The sequence below is a fragment of the Triticum aestivum genome, chromosome 7A (assembly GCF_018294505.1).
Source record: "Triticum aestivum cultivar Chinese Spring chromosome 7A, IWGSC CS RefSeq v2.1, whole genome shotgun sequence".
Taxonomy (NCBI): Eukaryota; Viridiplantae; Streptophyta; class Magnoliopsida; order Poales; family Poaceae; genus Triticum; species Triticum aestivum.
This window is the reverse complement of record NC_057812.1, coordinates 708,265,249-708,286,761: the sequence shown is the minus strand read 5'-3', so window position 1 is coordinate 708,286,761 and position 21,513 is coordinate 708,265,249. Positions and strand designations below refer to the sequence as shown.

Here is a 21,513-nt window from a genome sequence, read left to right as displayed (position 1 = left end):
GGAGCGAGGCCCATTGGTCCCGATTCGTGTCCAGAACCGGGACCAAAGGGGCCAGACAAACCGGGACCAATGCCCCACGAGGCCCGACCGGCCCCTGGCCTCATGAACGGGACATATGGCCCCATGGATCCCAGTTCGTGACTGAACCAGGACTAATGGGTTGGCCCGGCCTGGACCAAAGCCCTGTTTTCTACTAGTGTACTCGCGCAGAGTCGACCGCCTTGACGCAGCTGCACTGGCCAACACACCTCTGCAGCTTCATGCCATGGTCTGAACCGGGGAGCCTGTCTTCTTCATCGTCAACTGGCCGCATGTCTGCCACGACCCTCACATCCATGCCGCCGCGCCACGACCAATCTACAGAACGGAGCTGCTGGTAATTAGTCCCATGTAAAGGTCCTACTGATTAATCATGGTAGCTGATTGCTTGCTTCTTGGGCGTACAGCATGTTCGTCTCCTCTCCCTTGCTTTTTATCCCAGTATGCAAGATTTTAACATGATCTCATGGGCACTGGTTTTGTGGTGTACAGAAGGCCATGCAAAAAGTAAATTTGCAGTGGAACAGATAGGGCAGATACATGAGATCGTGTGTGCCAGAGTTTCGACGTGCATGGAAAGTTTCAGTAAGGAATTTTGGAGAAGCTAATTCTGCAGTTTGAAGTACTGTCAATTCAATTTCATTGGTCTCACGAAAACAACAGAGGTCCCAACGTCATCTGGCTCCATGTTGCGCTAAGAAAACCCTCCTTTCTTCTTCGTTTCTAACTAAATTTGGATAGATTTGTGTAGTGTTATCTGAACAGATTTGTGTTGTACATTATGTATTATCTGAAAATATTTGAAAGACTTTTTTGGCCGATGGATATGGTGGCAGCCGTCTTGGCCGATGGATATGATGGATTGCATGGTTGTTGTGGCGAGCAGCTGCCTCATTGTGTGCATGGGAGACGTGCTGCAGGGAGGCTGCCTGGAGAAGAGTGGTTGCAGGTCCGCGTCGCTTGGAGCAGCAGCCGATGGATCACCGGTCAGAAGAGTAGCAGCAACGCCGGTTCATTTTTCTCAATTTGATTTGTGTTTTTTACTGATTTATTTATTGGCTTGATCGTGATATTAACAAGGTGCTAGCATGCCGTGTGCGTCTTCTTTTCTTAGTTTACAATGTAATCTTTACATACAATTGAAGGCTAATAAGCAAACTTGATCTACATAGTACTGTAGCATTCAGTCAGTTCCATATACATAATGAACAAGAATTATTTGTAGCGAAACAACAATTGTTGTAAGGTTACTACCATAGTTATTACTAGCCCTAATAATTACTCCCTTCATCCCTTGATATAAGATGCTTTTGCAAACCGTCTGATATTGTGGGACGGATGGAGTATTACACATACCTACAATAAGAGAGCGGAAGCCTCCTGGTGCATGTAAGGGTTTGTTTCTCTCCCATTGCAACACACGGGCGCACTTCCTAATATGTTATAATAGATGCATCATATCTTGTTTTTATATCGATTAATTATATGCCATGCCTTTTTTTTAACAAAAGTAGCTACATAGAATCGATCAGTAATATTTTAATGATCGATAGCTAGCTAGTATTGTAATTCTTTGTTATGCTAATAAAAATGTAAATATGCATGCATAATTAACATTGTTCAAATATTTGTATACATATATAACTTTCCATTTGTAGTGCTAATTACATGTGCTTTACGTGTTTTTATGTATATAATTAATAATGATATCTTATTAATTCATTTGTATAGTTTCTTAACATATGGACGACAGTAGGGGATCGGTGGAACAGGCTCGTTGCGGCGTTAGCATTAGGCAACACTGATCAGTGGGCCAAGATGAAGGAGATCGCTTCCTGGTATGACAACTACACACTGGTAGAAAAAGGGCCTATAGTCCCGGTTCCTGAACCGGGACTAAAGTGTCGGTACTAATGCCCTGACCCTTTAGTCCCGGTTCAATCCAGAACCGGGACTAAAGGGCGCGGCCACGTGGAGCTCCACCTTTATAGGAAATTTTATGATTTTTTTTGAAATTTTTATTGATTTTTTTTATTTTCAAACTTCTGAATTATTTTAACCTCTAGTCTGTAATCACCACCCCTCATCACTTCTCAATTTATCCTCTAATCACCCCTCATCATTCCAAATCATCTAACTTCCCGAACGGTCACCCATCCTCCCACTCCCCCAGCCTGAGCACGCTTAACTTCCGGGTTCTATTCTCCCTCGCTCCAAGTCTGCACTTGTTGTTTTCCTGACAATAGTAAGATGTCAATCCTATTAACCTTCAGGAATTTTGCTTGAGCATGAAGTGACACATTTCACTGTTTGAGTTTGAAACTATTGTTTTAAAAAACAATAATTATTTAGTAACACTAATATTTCTTGAATAATTAGTTTGACCATTGTTTGACCACAGTTTGAGCACAGTTTGACCAGATTTGACCAAAATTGAAATAAATAAAATAATTATTTAGTAACACTAATATTCTAGAATAATTAGTTTGACCATTGTTTGACCACAGTTTGCCCACTGTTTGAATATTTTTCAATTTTTTCCACTCTAGATCTTAAAAGCCCCGTAACTTTTTTTCTATTAGGGTTTTGAGGATTTTGAAAATGTTTAACGGGGTTTCCCCGTTAAATTTGGATGTAACTTTCCGAGTAGATGGTTTTTCATATAAAAAACTTTTTCATCCGAGTTAGTATGCAAAAGTTATGCCCGTTTTTACAAATTTCATAGAGATTTTGCAAATAAAGTCAAAATTCACATTTGCAAATTTTCCCAACAACTAGACCACATATCACATGAGAAACTTATTTTCTTTTATTTTTTTGACATTTCCATTATTTTCTTTTATTTTTTTTAAACTGAAAAGGCGATCCACGGGTGGGGGGGGGTAGAGTTTGAAAATGGGACCTTTAGTACCGGTTCGTGGCACGAACCGGGACTAAAGGTCTCAACCTCATTAGTCCCGGTTCGTGCCTAAACCGGGACTAAAGGTCTAATCTTTAGTCCCGGTTTGAGGCACGAACCGGGACTAAAGGTCATCGCACCCTTTAGTCCCGGTTCATGTCTTAAACCGGGACTAAAGGGCCCGAGTGAACCGGGACTAATGCCTTAGCCGCACGAACCGGGACCAATGCTCATATTAGTCCCGGTTCTAGACTGAACCGGGACTAATGGGCTGAGTCGGCCTGGATCATAGCCCTGTTTTCTACTAGTGACAAGACCATGATTTTCAGTCGAAGCGCGAGCTCTTGTGTACCACGCAGTACCAGCAAGACTGGATCAGGGCCGCGTATGGTTGTGATACTTAGGTCAGTGCCATGGAGATCCTCCTATGGTGTATGAGTGAGACGCGTGGATGGGATTTCAATCTGTCACACAAGTATGAAGACTACTGCTCTGTTATACCCGCCGATGAGGTCCTGGATGTGAAGTACACTAAACCGAGTGTAACACTTGGCTTATACTTCGTCACGATTAAAATGCAATTTGTCGAGTATGTTTCATACCCGACTTCATTTATTTTTCCTGTAGTGTTGCCTCTATCCATGTCCTCACCAAATCTTTGCCTGCGATTAGTTTTTATGAGATACACATGAAGCCAGGCTGGCTAAGCAAATAACTGATTCCTATGGAATCTCGTATCCGAGTCCTTCTATAGTGCAACTACAATTGACGTACACAAAGGTCGGCCGGTCCGTGCAAAGGATTTCATGGGGCTGATCCATGTATAGAGGATTTAATGGATGATGGAGAAAATTATGAAGGAAAAAAAACATTTTTTCTCACTTATATGCGGCATTGCGGGTAATTTTTATCAACTCAGAGAAACACACTACATACATTAAATCTCAACCATCAATTCATATGGGTGACATTAAATTAACGGATATAAAAGGATGACAGAGGCAGAACTAAGAAATCTTTCTCCTTTTAATATTAGGTATAAATGTAGATATAGATATAGATATAGATATAGATGTATATTAAATTATTAAGTCATGTCTGTTGAGCTACGAGTGTTGAACCTATTGAACTGTTAGTATTGAAGTGGTAAGTCGGGTGTACTAATGATGGATGGATGAATGAACTAATTGATGATGATCTAGACTGTTTGAACGAACTAATTGATGATTATCTGGACTATTGATGAATGATGCACTTATCATGATTGATGACTGATACATTTGGCATGATGATCTTGCGTGTTGATTAATGATGCATTTGGCATGATGATCTTGCTTGTTGATGAATGATGAGTGATTAATTATGCATTTGGCATATGGTTAGGGTAAATCCAAAACCCTTCGGCAATTTTTGTCGTCAATGATGACAAATATTGTTAGGGTAAAGGCTAAACCCTTTGGCATTGGTCGTCGTCCATGATGACAAATATGGTTAGGGTAAATCCAAAACCCTTTATCATTGTCGTCATCGACCAAGACAAGTTGGTTAGGGTAAAACCTAAAGCCTTTGGCATTTGTCCTCATGGACAACGACAAATATGGTTAGGATAAATCCTAAACCCTTTTGGCAATAAGGTGAAGTATGAACTAAAGTACATAGTGCCAAAAATTGTTAGGGTGTTTTTACGGAAAAAATTACAAATTGCCTTATCAAAAGTTAAGTGTTGCATGTACATGGATTTACAACTAGATTTTCTAGCAATGCAAACACTAGTGAGAAAATGTGGGTTAAAAAAATAAGTGTTGCGTGTAGATAATCCAAAGTATGTGGTATTAATCCAACTGGATCTTGCATATAGAATAAAAGAGAGAGGCCGATCACATGAGGGAACGGGTATGCTCATCAGTAAGGTTCCTGGACGACCGTCTACCACCACATAGCCTCGCGGGTGGCGTGCTCTAGGCAATTCGACAGGGATGACAGTGCGTGTGTGTGTGTGTGTGTGTGTGTGTGTGTGTGTGTGTGTGTGTGTGTGTGTTGGGGGCGCCTCCATGCTGTGTGTGTAGGGGGCGCCTCCGTGCCAAACTCTGGATTCGGTTCCTCCCTCACGGATGATATGCTACTTCCGCCAACTCTTATGGTGGACCGAGGCATCTACTCGCGCGCTCTGACCGGTGCCGCTTCTGGCCCATGGACCGCCGCATTCAACCCCGATCTACGGAGTGAAGTGGCTTCCTACACAGGAAGGAGATACATGTTGCCTGGTCACACTTCTGTCAGGGCATTTTTGCCATTACACGAAGTGGAGGTAGTTTTGTCAATTTCATCGGCGCATGGGGTACAAACTAAAAAAAACTGTTATGGCTCTCCCAGGTTTACACCAAAAGCGTAGATATTTGGTCGGTTGCTCGGGAACGTTCGCGCCAATGCGAGATCTTCACGCCAACGCGCGAACGTTTGCGCGGGCGTCGAGTCATATCTCTGTTAGTTTGAATGAAGAGGGTTAGCCTTCATTTATTATCTAAAGCCTCCCATGAGAATATTTTGCACCTGAAAATGTTATATTGGAATTCGACATTATTTGGGAAATGCTGGGCTGAAAAGAAAAAGTGTATATAATAAAGATGGTCGGCTGAAAAGCTGGGTGGGGACCCAAACACACCGGGGTTTCAGTTCCAAAAGGGGGAAAAACGGTGGGCTTTGGTTTTGCTTGGCGAAGCTGCCTTCCATGGAGTCAAGATCCGGGCGTCGTCGACTTCGTTCGTCCCCGCAGATTGCTGCTGCTCAGATGGAGGTGAGGCCGGGGCGTCGCCTGCGTTTCCCGCAGCCGCAGCTGTGTAGCCCAAGCGGCGGCGGCGGCGAACCGGATCGCATCAGCAACCTCCCGCAGGAGCTCCTCCTCCTCATCCTCACCCTCATGTGATGCGCTGCCACCGCCGCGCGCACCAGCATCCTCTCCCGCCGGTGGCGCGATCTCTGGACGCATCTCCGCCGAATCGTCTTCCACAACCTCGCGCCGTCGATTGTACCGGCGCTCGGCCGTGTCTGTGCCCCCCCGGCCGCGGCCGCGGTCTCCCTCCTGGAAGTCCGCATCCCCAGCAGCAGCAGGCATCCCGGGCCCTTCGGCGCCACGGCCACCAGGCTGCTCGGCGCCGCTGTGGGGCTGGAGCCGGAGGAGATCGTCCTCAGCTTCCCGTGGGGCGTTGAATTCGAAGACCGGCGGAACATCGTCCGGCTGCCGTGCTTCCAGCGGACCAAATCTCTCATGATGGAAAGGCTTCTCTTCTACTGCCCTGACGGCGAGTTCACCGTGCTCCGGACGCTGTCCATCTCCTACGGCCTCGGCGGCCTCCACAGCTTGCTCCCCCGATGCCTGCACCTCCTCGTGCTCAGCCTCAAGTTTGTCAACGATGGCTTCGGACTTGTCCGGAATGGCTTCATCTCACTCCACTTGCCATCGCTGCTGGAACTTTTCCTTGAGAGCAACATAATGTACGCAGATGCAGCCGATATCGTCGCCCCTCTGCTGAAGCGACTCACGGTGTCCTTCGGCACTTACAAGCTGCTCAGCAGCATCTCCGTCTCGGCGCCAATCTTGGAGAAGGTTTCGTGGCAGTGCTGGTATTTGGGGGACGGGAGCATCGTCCGGTTTGGTCGTTGGAGCCTCCAGAGGTTGTGGCTACACACAGGAGACAGCTTCCTACTTCGCTCCACATTAGTGCCTCTGCCTCCAATGTATGTATCATGCACTCATCTCAATTTACTCAATTTACCGGAACTAGCTAAGTGGCAATGCGGGGGCAACATCCTATATATTCTCAATATTTTTTCTCCTTTTATCTCAAGACAGAATTGTACAAATGATATATATCCTGTGAATCTTTTTTCAGAGCTCCTGGTTTATTTCCAATGAAGACAACTTTGCCCAGGAGATACAGAAGCACCTGGTTGCTGATTTCTCTATTTTGGAGCTACGTCTCCTAAAAGCCGGACATGTTTTTGGAGCACTGGTGTTTCATCTCCTCGGGATTACTTGTATTTCTAAGGGTATACAGAGGCTTAAGATCGTCCTAGAGAGATCGCGGGTACGTAACTAGTTCTCCCCTTTCATATTATATCTCAATCATACACTGTGTAGTAGTAATTTACATTTAATTTTTGGTTTTAGCTGAAAGGAAAATGCTCGCCAAACTGTTCGTGCCAACCCACAAACTGGAGGTCTCAAACTATCTCCTTGACTGCTCTTGACGAAGTGGAAATCAATGGCTTCGAAGGACAAGAACATGAGTTTGATTTATTGAAATTAATACTCAAATGTGCACCAGCGCTTAAAAAGATGATACTGCAACTGTCACAGGAGGCCTCATCTAATAATAGTGGAAGCGCTAAAATATATGACATCTGCAGTGCCAATTCTTCAGTGGAATGCTATGTTTATCAGAGCTCTAGTGAGTATTTATTCAGAATCCATGATCAGCATGCTCCTATATATATGAAATAGTAAAATAAATGTTAATACTTGTATGTTTTCTCGAAACTTAATCTTTCATTCATTTTCTTGTTTAGGGTGGTTGAAATGTGGTATTGACATCCCAATTAGAGTTTAGTTGTGCATGTATCCCAGTTATTGGCTAATTTAACATGCTATATTTATCCGATTTTGTGTGCCCACACCTTGATTTTTACAGAAATATAAGCTGGATATATACTAGAGTTGGTGATAAGAAAACATAAATATTTTTTTGTGGGCTTGCTTACCTTATTTGCCCTTTTGCATTCTTCTGTTTACCGTGCCCTTCTGTTTTGGGTCTGTATTCAAATTTATAAGCTATAGCTGAAGTGGTATCATCTAATTTTATTGACCATCCAATTTTGCACATGTTATTTAGTTCCAGTGAGATTCTGTTTAGCATGTACTGTGGTATTTGTTCCTTCTGTCAACATGTATTGTGTTTTATTTGCAAGTGACAACAATCATTACACATATAACAACTCTACAATTGCATGGGGCGATACTTACCGGAGCTAGGTTTCAATATTTCTCCTTTGCAAGGCTAATGCATGGCTGCCAAATTTATCCCTTGACATGATTCCTGTCCTTACATTTGCGGATTCAAGTGCTCATCGACAAACATCGTTCTTTTCCCATTCTGAACAGTCAATTACCTAGTCTCAAGACTTTGTTCAGTTGCTTGGACAGAACTTATCATGTGCATGTTGTATTACCAGTGTATTGTAGCTCTTTATAGGGAGCTCAGTTAAATCTTTATTGGTTTCAATGCACTCAACCAGTGATTATTATGCTAAACCTTCTATTTCGATTGCCCTGTGTTGTATTACATTTTACCAAAATACCAGCGGCGTCCCGTTTGGGACCGGCGCCATTAATTATCTACACCTATATGCGTTTTCCCACTAGTGTAACCTCTGGTATTTTCATATCAGTCACCATCCATAGGCCCGTCTACCTCCATGTGTGATCTCATCGCCGCCACTTGTCGCTTATTAACCATATACCGCCATGTGTGATCTCATTGCCACCTCTTCTTGCTATGGTCGACCTTGCCCTCGGCGCCACCTCTGTTACCCCCTTTCGTCGATGCCTCTCAGTGACACACAGGACAGCGGGCACTAAGCGGAGACAATGAGCACGAACTTCCAAGGTTCTTCCCATTGAAAAATCAGGCAACTTGTGTGTAGACAACCCATGTCTTGCTAAACCTCGCACTTGTGTGTAGACAAAAGGAACAAAAGGGGATTGTTGGTGGAACCTTGCGGTTGCTAAAGAATAGTGTTCCTCCACTAGTCTACTGCATCAGTATTGCATTGCACCTAGTACTGGAAGCATAGCTAGAACCCGAGTCCAAAATTCAGAGCTTTGTCACTCCATCAGAGATGAGATCTAGCCTTTGATGAAGGTTACATTAGGGCCCTGGAGTTCCACCCAAGAGCCTAATAGCGCAAGCCATGAAGCAGACCACCTCAGCTCCCTCCTTGAAGACCTACTCCTCCTTGCTTTCTTTCATCGGATGCGCCACCACCACCGTACGCATCAGCGTCCTATCCTTCTAGTGGCATGATGGTCTTTGGGTCAGCCTTCACCAGGTCATCTTTCACAGTGACATCTTCAACTCCCTCAAATTGGAGCTTGGTCGTGTCTCTCCTATGGTTCCGTCCTCGAGATATGTGCCCCATGTAGTTGGATCAATTCTGAGGTCTAGCCAAATCCAAGAAGTGTTCGGACATTGCGGTAGCTTTGGAGGTACATGCATCTTCCACTTTATTGGTGGAGTTGTGTCCTGGTAAATCTAATGGTTAGAACTCTTTTGTTGAGAAGGAAAGTCGAATCTTTCAGCCTCTCCAAATAAGCATAATTTTACAAGGAAAAATGAGTCAAGTGTCTAGACCACAAAAATCAGGAGGCATCAGTTTTGGAATCAAATAAAGAATGACAACTGTAAGCTCCTCCATCAATTACCACGGTCCTATCAAAATATTATCTATACATGCCTGCTGCCAAAGAGGGCGTGAACATGACATGGACGCAAGAGGGCGTGAACATGGTGCCCAGAGCAGCAAGAGATGGGATGCTTGGCCCAAAACAAGAAAAAACACAGCTAAACCCCCTAATCCAGCCTCTAGTCAAAGAAGGCGAGGAGGCAGGACACAGGAAGTCAGACCGCGTCACAACCTCATGAGAACGTTCGCCCCGCATCCACTGCTCCAGACTCGATCGGATCAACGTACCCCCACCAATAGTGCCGGGAGACCAGGAAGTGGGCAGCAGGACCCGGCCTAGTCGGAGCCAGAAGACATGGGAGAAGCATCGTGGAAGTCTTACATAGCACTCTGAAAAACCATGCCTTGAGCGGTAACCCGAACCAATATGACGTCCAGCACCTACAAAAACAAACACCGGGGACACCGCGAGCCAACAAGATGGCACCTTCAAGAAGGAGGATGATGCCGTGGTGCCGTCGTCGTCCGATCCGAGGAATCGGACCTAGGGTTTCCACTGGTGCTCGAAGAGGGGCACAACAATGGGCCATAGCAGCACCTCCAAGGAGGCAATGGCGCTTGCAAGCGTCGCCACTGCCAGCATCGGCAAGCCAAGCAGGGTTTCTCCCTGGCTCGAATCTGAGCAATCCCATAGCCGTCAGATCATGATAAGGAGGCATGGAAACTAAATGTTGGTCTAAGCTGACACCACAAGAAGAGGAGCCACGCCCGATGCAGCACGAAGGCACCAGCGTTGCCGGACATGCTAGCCTAGGACATGGCGCATGAACGAGGCAAGAGGTGACCGGGGTTGGGGAGGCGGCGAAGCATAGGAGGCCAACATGAGGGAAAGAGACAATGCCAGCGATGCCGACAAGCCCGAAACTGGAGAGACACAGATCCGTACCATCGTAGCCGGGGCGGTCAGGACACCGGCAAACCAAAGAGGTTGGAGAACGCAACCTCTAAAGAACCAGGGACCGAGAAGCACTAGCAGAGGACACCGGCAAGCCGAGAGCACTAGAGAACGCGGTCTAGGGTTGCCGTGGCTAGAGCCGCCCCCAGCAGAATGCCCACCGGTGGGCATTCTACCGGGGGCGGATCTAGACCGAGAACGCGGTCTAGGGTTGCCGTGCGGCACGGCGGGGGAGGGGTGGTTTATAAATGTCCGAGTATGCATGTCTAGTGGTATATATTGTGTGCTTGTTCTCCTACTATCACATCCAAATCATCCAGCCAGTCGCAAACATATGACTTTACCCAATTAATAGTTGTTGGGGAACGTAGCAAAAAACAAAATTTTTCCTACGGTTTCACCAAGATCCATCTAGGAGTTCATCTAGCAACGAGTGATTAGATGCATCTACGTACCTTGTAGATCGCGAGCGGAAGCGTTCAAAGAACGGGGATGAGGGAGTCATACACGACGTGATCCAAATCACCGAAGATCCTAGCGCCGAACGGACGGCCCCTCCGTGTTCAACACACGTACGGTCAGCGTAACGTCTCCTTCTTCTTGATCCAGCAAGAAGGAAGGAGAGCTTGAGGAAGATGGCTCCAGCAGCAGCACGACGGCGTGGTGGTGATGGATCTGCAGTACTTCGTCAGGGCTTCGCCAAGCGCTATGGAGGAGGAGAAGGTGTTGGAGAGGGAGAAGGAGGCAACCAAAGGCATGGATGAAAAGCCCTCCTTCCCCACTATATATAGGAGAGCCAAGGGGGGGCGCCGGCCCTAGGAGATCCAATCTCCTAGGGGGGGCGGCGGCCAAGGGGAGGTTTCCCTCCCCCCCAAGGCACCTAGGAGGTGCCTTCCACTATTGGGACTCTTCCCTTTTGTGAAACCCTAGGCGCATGGGCCCTTTGGGGCTGGTGCCCTTGGCCCATGTAGGCCAAGGCGCACCCCCTACAGCCCATGTGGCCCCCCGGGGCAGGTGGACCCACCCGGTGGACCCCCGGGACCCTTCCGGTGGTCCCGGTACAATACCGATAACCCCGAAACTTGTCCCGATGGCCGAAACAGGACTTCCTATATATAATGCTTTACCTCTGGACCATTCCGGAACTCCTCGTGATGTCCGGGATCTCATCCGGTACTCCGAACAACATTCGGGTTACTGCATATACATATCCCTACAACCCTAGCATCACCGAACCTTAAGTGTGTAGACCCTACGGGTTCGGGAGACATGCAGACATGACCGAGACGACTCTCTGGTCAATAACCAACAGCGGGATCTGGATACCCATGTTGGCTCCCACATGCTCCACGATGATCTCATCGGATGAACCACGATGTTGAGGATTCAAGCAACCCCGTATGCAATTCCCTTTGTCAATCGATATGTTACTTGCCCGAGATTCGATCGTCGGTATCCCAATACCTCGTTCAATCTCGTTACCGGTAAGTCACTTTACTCGTACCGTAATGCATGATCCCGTGACCAGACACTTGGTCACTTTGAGCTCATTATGATGATGCATTACCGAGTGGGCCCAGTGATACCTCTCCGTCATACGGAGTGACAAATCCCAGTCTTGATCCGTGTCAACCCAACAGACACTTTCGGAGATACCCGTAGTCTACCTTTATAGTCACCCAGTTACGTTGTGACGTTTGGTACACCCAAAGCACTCCTACGGTATCCGGGAGTTACACGATCTCATGGTCTAAAGAAAGGATACTTGACATTGGAAAACTCTAGCAAACGAACTACACGATATTATGCTATGTTTAGGATTGGGTCTTGTCCATCACATCATTCTCCTAATGATGTGATCTCGTTATCAATAACATCCAATGTCCATAGTTAGGAAACCATGACTATCTATTGATCAACGAGCTAGTCAACTAGAGGCTTACTAGGGACATGTTGGTGTCTGTTATTCACACATGTATTACGATTTCCGGATAACACAATTATGGCATGAATAAAGACAATTATCATGAACAAGGAAATATAATAATAATGCTTTTATTATTGCCTCTAGGGCATATTTCCAACAGTCTCCCACTTGCACTAGAGTCAATAATCTAGTTACATTGTGATGAATCAAACACCCATGGAATTCTGGTGTTGATCATGTTTTGCCCTAGGGAGAGGTTTAGTCAACAGATCTGCTACATTTAGGTCCGTATGTACTTTACAAATCTCTATGTCTCCATCTTGAACATTTTCACGAATGGAGTTGAAGCGACGCTTGATGTGCCTTGTCTTCTTATGAAACCTGGGCTCCTTGGCAAGTGCAATAGCTCCAGTGTTGTCACAAAAGAGTTTGATTGGCCCCGACGCATTGGGTATGACTCCTAGGCCGGTGATGAACTCCTTCACCCAAATTGCTTCATGCGCTGCCTCCGAGGCTTCCATGTACTCCGCTTCACATGTAGATCCCGCCACGACGCTTTGCTTGCAACTGCACCAGCTTACTGCCCCACCATTCAAAATATACACGTATCCGGTTTGTGACTTAGAGTCATCCAGATCTGTGTCGAAGCTAGCGTCGACGTAACCCTTTACGAAGAGCTCTTCGTCACCTCCATAAATGAGAAACATTTCCTTAGTCCTTTTCAGGTACTTCAGGATATTCTTGACCGCTGTCCAGTGTTCCTTGCCGGGATTACTTTGGTACCTTCCTACCAAACTTACGGCAAGGTTTACATCAGGTCGGGTACACAGCATGGCATACATAATAGAACCTATGGCTGAGGCATAGGGGATGACGCTCATCTCTTCTATGTCTTCTGCCATGGTCGGACATTGAGCTGAGCTCAATTTCACACCTTGCAACATAGGCAAGAACCCCTTCTTAGACCGATCCATATTGAACTTCTTCAATATCTTATCAAGGTATGTGCTTTGTGAAAGACCTATGAGGCGTCTTGTTCTATCTCTATAGATCTTGATGCCTAATATATAAGCAGCTTCACCAAGGTCCTTCATTGAAAAACTCTTATTCAAGTAGGCCTTGATGCTATCCAAGAGTTCTATATCATTTCCCATCAAAAGTATGTCATCTACATATAATATGAGAAATGCTACAGAGCTCCCACACACTTTCTTGTAAACGCAGGCTTCTCCATAAGTCTGCGTAAACCCAAACACTTTGATCATCTCATCAAAGCGAATGTTCCAACTCCGAGATGCTTGCACCAGCCCATAAATCGAGCGTTGGAGCTTGCACACCTTGTCAGCATTCTTAGGATTGACAAAACCTTCCGGCTGCATCATATACAATTCTTCCTTAAGGAAACCATTATGGAATGCCGTTTTGATGTCCATTTGCCATATTTCATAATCGTAGAATGCGGCAATTGCTAACATGATTCGGACGGACTATAGCTTCGCTACCGGTGAGAAAGTCTCATCGTAGTCAACCCCTTGAACTTGTCGATAACCCTTAGCGACAAGCCTAGCTTTATAGATGGTCACATTACCATCCGCATCTGTCTTCTTCTTAAAGATCCATTTATTTTCTATGGCTCGCCGTTCAACGGGAAAGTCAGTTAAAGTCCATACTTCGTTTTCATACATGGATCCTATCTCGGATTTCATGGCTTCTAGCCATTTGTCGGAATCCGGGCCCGCCATCGCTTCTTCATAGTTCGAAGGTTCACCGTTGTCTAACAACATGATTTCCAAGACAGGGTTGCCGTACCACTCTGGTGGGAACGTGTCCTTGTGGACCTTCGAATTTCAGTAGGAGCTTGATCAGAAGTATCTTGATCATCATCAATAACTTCCTCTCTAGTTGGTGCAGACACCTCAGGAACATTTTCTTGAGTTGTGCCATTTTCCGGTTCAAGAGGTAATACTTCATCAAGTTCTACTTTCCTCCCACTTACTTCTTTCGAGAGAAACTCCTTCTCTAGAAAGGATCCATTCTTGGCAACAAAGATCTTGCCCTCGGATCTGAGGTAGAAGGTATACCCAACAGTTTCTTTAGGGTATCCAATGAAGACGCATTTTTCCGACTTGGGTTCGAGCTTTTCAGGTTGAAGTTTCTTGACATAAGCATCGCATCCCCAAACTTTTAGAAACGACAACTTAGGTTTCTTACCAAACCATAATTCAAACGGTGTCGTCTCAACGGATCTCGACGGAGCCCTATTTAAAGTGAATGCGGCAGTCTCTAAAGCATAGCCCCAAAAAGATAGCGGTAAATCGGCAAGAGACATCATGGATCGTACCATATCTAATAGAGTGCGATTACGACGTTCGGACACACCATTACGCTGAGTTGTTCCAGGCGGCGTGAGTTGTGAAACTATTCCACATTTTCGTAAGTGTGTGCCAAATTCGTGACTCAAGTATTCTCCTCCACGATCTGATCGTAGAAACTTGATTTTCCTGTCACGTTGATTCTCAACCTCACTCTGAAATTCCTTGAACTTTTCAAAGGTTTCAGACTTGTGTTTCATTAAGTAGATATACCCATATCTACTCAAATCATCAGTGAGGGTGAGAACATAACGATAGCCACCGCGAGCCTCAACACTCATTGGACCGCACACATCAGTATGTATGATTTCCAATAAGTTGGTTGCTCGCTCAATTGTTCCTGAGAACGGAGTCTTGGTCATCTTACCCATGAGGCATGGTTCGCACGTGTCAAATGATTCGTAATCAAGAGACTCTAAAAGTCCATCTGCATGGAGCTTCTTCATGCGTTTGACACCTATGTGACCAAGGCGGCAGTGCCACAAGTATATGGAACTATCATTATCAACTTTACATCTTTTGGTACTCACACTATGAATATGTGTAGCATTACGCTCGAGATTCATTAAGAATAAACCTTTCACCATAGGAGCATGACCATAAAACATATCTCCCATATAAATATAACAACCATTATTCTCGGATTTAAATGAGTAGCCATCTCGAATTAAACGAGATCCCGATACAATGTTCATGCTCAAAGATGGCACTAAATAACAATTATTAAGGTTTAAAACTAATCCCGAAGGTAAATATAGAGGTAGCGTGCCGACGGCGATCACATTGACCTTGGAACCATTCCCGACGCATCGTCACCTCGTCCTTTGCCAGTCTCCGCTTATTCCGCAGCCCCTGCTTTGAGTTACAAATGTGAGCAACTGCACCGGTATCAAATACCCAGGAGCTACTACGGGTACTAGTAAGGTACACATCAATTATATGTATATCATATATACCTTTTGTTTTGCCGGCCTTCTTGTCCGCTAAGTATTTGGGGCAGTTCCGCTTCCAGTGACCACTTCCCTTGCAATAAAAGCACTCAGTCTCGGGCTTGGGTCCATTCTTTGGCTTCTTCCCAGCAACTTGCTTGCCGGGCGCGGCAACTCCTTTACCGTCCTTCTTGAAGTTCTTTTTACCCTTGCCCTTCTTGAACTTAGTGGTTTTATTCACCATCAACACTTGATGTTCCTTCTTGACTTCTACCTCTGCTGATTTCAGCATAGCAAATACTTCAGGAATGGTCTTTTCCATCCCCTTCATATTGAAGTTCATCACAAAGCTCTTGTAGCTTGGTGGAAGCGACTGGAGGATTCTGTCAATGACCGCATCATCCGGGAGATTAACTCCCAGCTGAGTCAAGCGGTTATGTAACCCAGACATAGTGAGTATGTGCTCACTGACAGAACTATTTTCCTCCATCTTACAGCTGAAGAATTTGTCGGAGACTTCATATCTCTCGACCCGGGCATGAGCTTGGAAAACCATTTTCAGCTCTTCGAACATCTCATATGCTCCATGTCTCTCAAAATGCTTTTGGAGCCCCGGCTCTAGGCTGTAAAGCATGCCGCACTGAACGAGGGAGTAGTCATCGGCACGTGTCTGCCAAGCGTTCATAATGTCTTGGTTCTGTGGGACGGGTGGATCACCTAGAGGTGCTTGTTGGACATAATCTTTCTTGGCAGCTATGAGGATGATCCTCAGGTTACGGACCCAGTCCGTGTAGTTGCTGCCATCGTCTTTCAGCTTGGTTTTCTCTAGGAACGCGTTGAAGTTGAGGACTACGTTGGCCATTTGATCTACAAGACACATTGTAAAGACTTTAGACTAAGTTTATGATAATTAAGTTCATCTAATCAAATTATTCAATGAACTCCCACTTAGATAGACATCCCTCTTCTAGTCATCTAAGTATAACATGATCCGAGTCAACTAGGCCGTGTCCAATCATCACGTGAGACGGACTAGTCAACGTCGGTGAACATCTTCATGTTGATCGTATCTTCTATACGACTCATGCTCGACCTTTCGGTCTTCTGTGTTCCGAGGCCATGTCTATACACATGCTAGGCTCGTCAAGTCAACCTAAGTGTTTGCATGTGTAAATCTGTCTTACACCCGTTGTATGTGAACGTTTGAATCAAACACCCGATCATCACGTGGTGCATTGAAGCAACAAACTGTCGCAACGGTGCACAGTTAGGGGGAACACTTTCTTGAAATTATTATGAGGGATCATCTTATTTACTACCGTCATTCTAAGAAAAAAAGATGCAAAACATGATAAACATCACATGCAATCAAATAATAATAGTGACATGATATGGCCAATATCGCATAGCTCCTTTGATCTCCATCTTGGGGCTCCATGATCATCTTGTCACCGGCATGAGACCATGATCTCCATCATTGTGTCTCCATGAAGTTGCTCGCCAACTATTACTTCTACTACTATGGCTAACGCGTTTAGCAATAAAGTAAAGTAATTTACATGGCGTTTCTTAATGACACGCAGGTCATAAAGACAACTCCTATGGCTCCTGCCGGTTGTCATACTCATCGACATGCAAGTCGTGATTCCTATTACAATAGCATGAACAACTCATACATCACATATACATCGTTCATCATTCATCACAACTTTGGCCATATCATATCACAAAGCACTTGCTGCAAAAACAAGTTAGACGTCCTCTAATTGTTGTTGCAAGTTTTACGTGGCTGAAGTAGGGTTCTAGCAAGAACGTTTTCTTACCTACGTGAAAGCCACAACGTGATTTGTCAACTTCTATTTACCCTTCATAAGGACCCTTTTCATCGAATCCGCTCCAACTAAAGTAGGAGAGACAGACACCCGCCAGCCACCTTATGCAACTAGTGCATGTTAGTCGGTGGAACCGGTCTCACGTAAGCATACGTGTAAGGTTGGTCCGGGCCGCTTCATCCCACAATACCGTTGAAGCAAGATAAGACTAGTAGCGGCAAGAAAGTTGACAACATCTACGCCCACAACAAATTGTGTTCTACTCGCGCAAGAAGAACTACGCATAGACCTAGCTCATGATGCCACTGTTGGGGAACGTAGCAGAAAACAAAAATTTTCCTACGGTTTCACCAAGATCCATCTAGGAGTTCATCTAGCAACGAGTGATTAGATGCATCTACGTACCTTGTAGATCGCGAGCGGAAGCGTTCAAAGAACGGGGATGAGGGAGTCGTACACGACGTGATCCAAATCACCGAAGATCCTAGCGCCGAACGGACGGCACCTCCGTGTTCAACACACGTACGGTCAACGTAACGTCTCCTTCTTCTTGATCCAGCAAGAAGGAAGGAGAGGTTGAAGAAGATGGCTCCAGCAGCAGCACGACGGCGTGGTGGTGATGGAGCTGCAGTACTCCGTCAGGGCTTCGCCAAGCGCTATGGAGGAGGAGAAGGTGTTGGAGAAGGAGAAGGAGGCAACCAAAGGCGTGGATGAAAAGCCCTCCTTCCCCACTATATATTGGAGAGCCAAGGGGGGGGGGGCGCCGGCCCTAGGAGATCCAATCTCCTAGGGGGGGCGGCGGCCAAGGGGAGGTTTCCCTCCCCCCCAAGGCACCTAGGAGGTGCCTTCCACTATTGGGACTCTTCCCTTTTGTGAAACCCTAGGCGCATGGGCCCTTTGGGGCTGGTGCCCTTGGCCCATGTAGGCCAAGGCGCACCCCCTACAGCCCATGTGGCCCCCCGGGGCAGGTGGACCCACCCGGTGGACCCCCGGGACCCTTCCGATGGTCCCGGTACAATACCGATAACCCCGAAACTTGTCCCGATGGCCGAAACAGGACTTCCTATATATAATGCTTTACCTTCGGACCATTCCGGAACTCCTCGCGACGTCCGGGATCTCATCTGGGACTCCGAAAAACATTTGGGTTACTGCATATACATATCCCTACAACCCTACCGTCACCGAACCTTAAGTGTGTAGACCCTACGGGTTCGGGAGACATGTAGACATGACCGAGACGACTCTCTGGTCAATAACCAACAGCGGGATCTGGATACCCATGTTGGCTCCCACATGCTCCACGATGATCTCATCGGATGAACCACGATGTCGAGGATTCAAGCAACCCCGTATGCAATTCCCTTTGTCAATCGATATGTTACTTGCCCGAGATTCGATCGTCGGTATCCCAATACCTCGTTCAATCTCGTTACCGGCAAGTCACTTTACTCATACCGTAGTGCATGATCCCGTGACCAGACACTTGGTCACTTTGAGCTCATTATGATGATGCATTACCGAGTGGGCCCAGTGATACCTCTCCGTCATACGGAGTGATAAATCTCAGTCTTGATCTGTGTCAACCCAACAGACACTTTCGGAGATACCCGTAGTCTACCTTTATAGTCACCCAGTTACGTTGTGACGTTTGGTACATCCAAAGCACTCCTATGGTATCCGGGAGTTACACGATCTCATGGTCTAAGGAAAGGATACTTGACATTGGAAAACTCTAGCAAACGAACTACACGATCTTATGCTATGTTTAGGATTGGGTCTTGTCCATCAAATCATTCTCCTAATGATGTGATCTTGTTATCAATGACATCCAATGTCCATAGTCAGGAAACCATGACTATCTGTTGATCAACGAGCTAGTCAACTAGAGGCTTACTAGGGACATGTTGGTGTCTGTTATTCACACATGTATTACTATTTTCGGATAACACAATTATGGCATGAATAAAGACAATTATCATGAACAAGGAAATATAATAATAATGCTTTTATTATTGCCTCTAGGGCATATTTCCAACAATAGTCTCCATGTATAAGCTATTAGGGAAAGAAAATGCGAAAATAGAAAGGTGAACATGGGTGCACGCGCATCCATGTGAATAGTAAATTCATAAAAAATAATAGAAAGAAATAAAAATTTCTGAAATTTCGTGGTATGAAACTTAGTCGATTATTCTATTCACGTGTGAAGTTTCATGATGTATTGACACCCATGGTATTCTTAGGGAAGAAAATACAAATGCGACCATACTATTCATTAGACAGTGTTTTTTAATAGCTTCAATTAGCTTTGATTTTGTCATTTTCCCCCAGATTACCACAGATGTGATCTCTTTGTGAAACTTCATATGCGAGTATACCGGTTGACTATGTATATTACAAAAATAATTTCAGATTTTTTTGATTTTTTCTAGCATTTTTTTGAATTTACTATTTATAAAAGGTGTGCATGCACCCATGTTCACCAAATCCGATGTATAGTACCAAATTGATTTTTTGAAAGTGTACATATTCATGCTTCAAGCACGTGTAAACTTCATAAAAATAGTGCATTCGGTAACTTATTTTTTAATGCTCTGAAAAACAAACTTGTAACCGTGAAAACTTAGTTTTAAAACGTCACACAATTCTCGTCAATTTTCATGGAATTTTACATGAAGAGTAACGTGACCAAAAATTTTGACATTTGAAAAGATATTATTGTTATGGGATTGCATTGGAGCTCATCTACTTGTTTGAAAATTTCTTACCATAAATACTTAGAAGGACCATGCAAGCTGGCTCTTTGAAAAATTCATCACGTCAAGGGCGCTGCAGTGTACTCAATGACTCCTTTGCTCCTTGTGATGCTTCCTAAATGCGCATGCGGTCACATCGGAGTCGGTGGCTCTGCACATGTTGGTGCCACAGCTTGTTCTTTCCGTCTCGACGCGTTACTGCCCCTGAACCGCTCCCACTTTGGGACGCAGCCTAGGCACTGCAGCTCCTACTCGGCTACTCATTGTGCTGGTATGCTACCTGCTGCTGCACCTCCAGCTCCACGTACACCACGCATCCATTGCTACACGCTGTGGTTCACTGCTACCGCAGCCACCTCCCTATGCAGCAGCTGCAAGACTGATGGCCCCTCGCTCAACCGTTGCCTACTGCAAGCGTTACTCCCACCCTTTTCTTCATCTTCAGCTGCTCTCGTCCATCCCGCTGCTCTCGCGGATGGTTCATGTGGTAACCATTGCTTTGTTTGTGAAAGCAGTCATTCTCTGAGCTGATGGCACCTGCAGTCTCCCGAAGGTGTTGTGGCAAGAATTTCTCTGTTTCGATGGCGATGACGGTGTGGAGTTCGCTGGACACAGTCTTGCCGGTGTCAAGCGGCACGCTGGTTCGACAGCGCCAGCGTGGGCGTTGAGGCCGAGAGAAACTATGGACTGTAGCCGTCAATCGCGAGCTGTGAGGTGACGGTGCCAATATCAGCCTGAGTGTGTGGTGCGTCGAGGTCGTCGGCCATGTTGGAGATTCTGCGCACTTCTCGGTGAGGATGGTGGCCTTCTTCCAAAGCATTATCTCGGGGTCTTTGTTGTCCTTCGGTTGCTCCAATCAGCTCAGCAGCATCTTGTCCCAAACGTAGATTAGGACAACTTTCACCTCAATGCCAACGCCGGTTGCGCCCCCATGGGATCTCCGATGCCCTTCTCGGAGTGGAGGCCAAGCCGAGGCGACCTATGAGTTATGTATATATTGCCTCAGCCATTACAAGTGTGATGCGATTACAACTCTTTTTTTAACGTGCTGAACTTTTTTTAGCGTGCCAAAGCATTTGTACGTGTCAACAATGGATTGTAACCCAATAGATGTTCTACGTAACTTTTTTCATCTTTTTATATCTAGGCCGTTATAATTAGGATCAATGGATACTATTTTTTTAGCATATGTGGACGAACGTGGTGGCTTGTTTGACTCTTATTTTAATTATATAATAGATGTTTATTATTCATGCTAGAATTGTATTAACCGGAGACTTGATACATGTGTGAATATATAGACAAACAGAGTGTCCCTAGTATGCCTCTACTTGACTGGAAG

At 45.6% G+C, this 21,513-nt stretch overlaps 1 pseudogene; it reads left to right on the top strand.

Annotated features, from left to right (window-relative positions):
• The first annotated feature begins 887 nt into the window (after nucleotides 1-887).
• On the top strand, nucleotides 888-8,232 carry LOC123153810 (uncharacterized; annotated as a pseudogene).
• The last annotated feature ends 13,281 nt before the right edge of the window (nucleotides 8,233-21,513 follow it).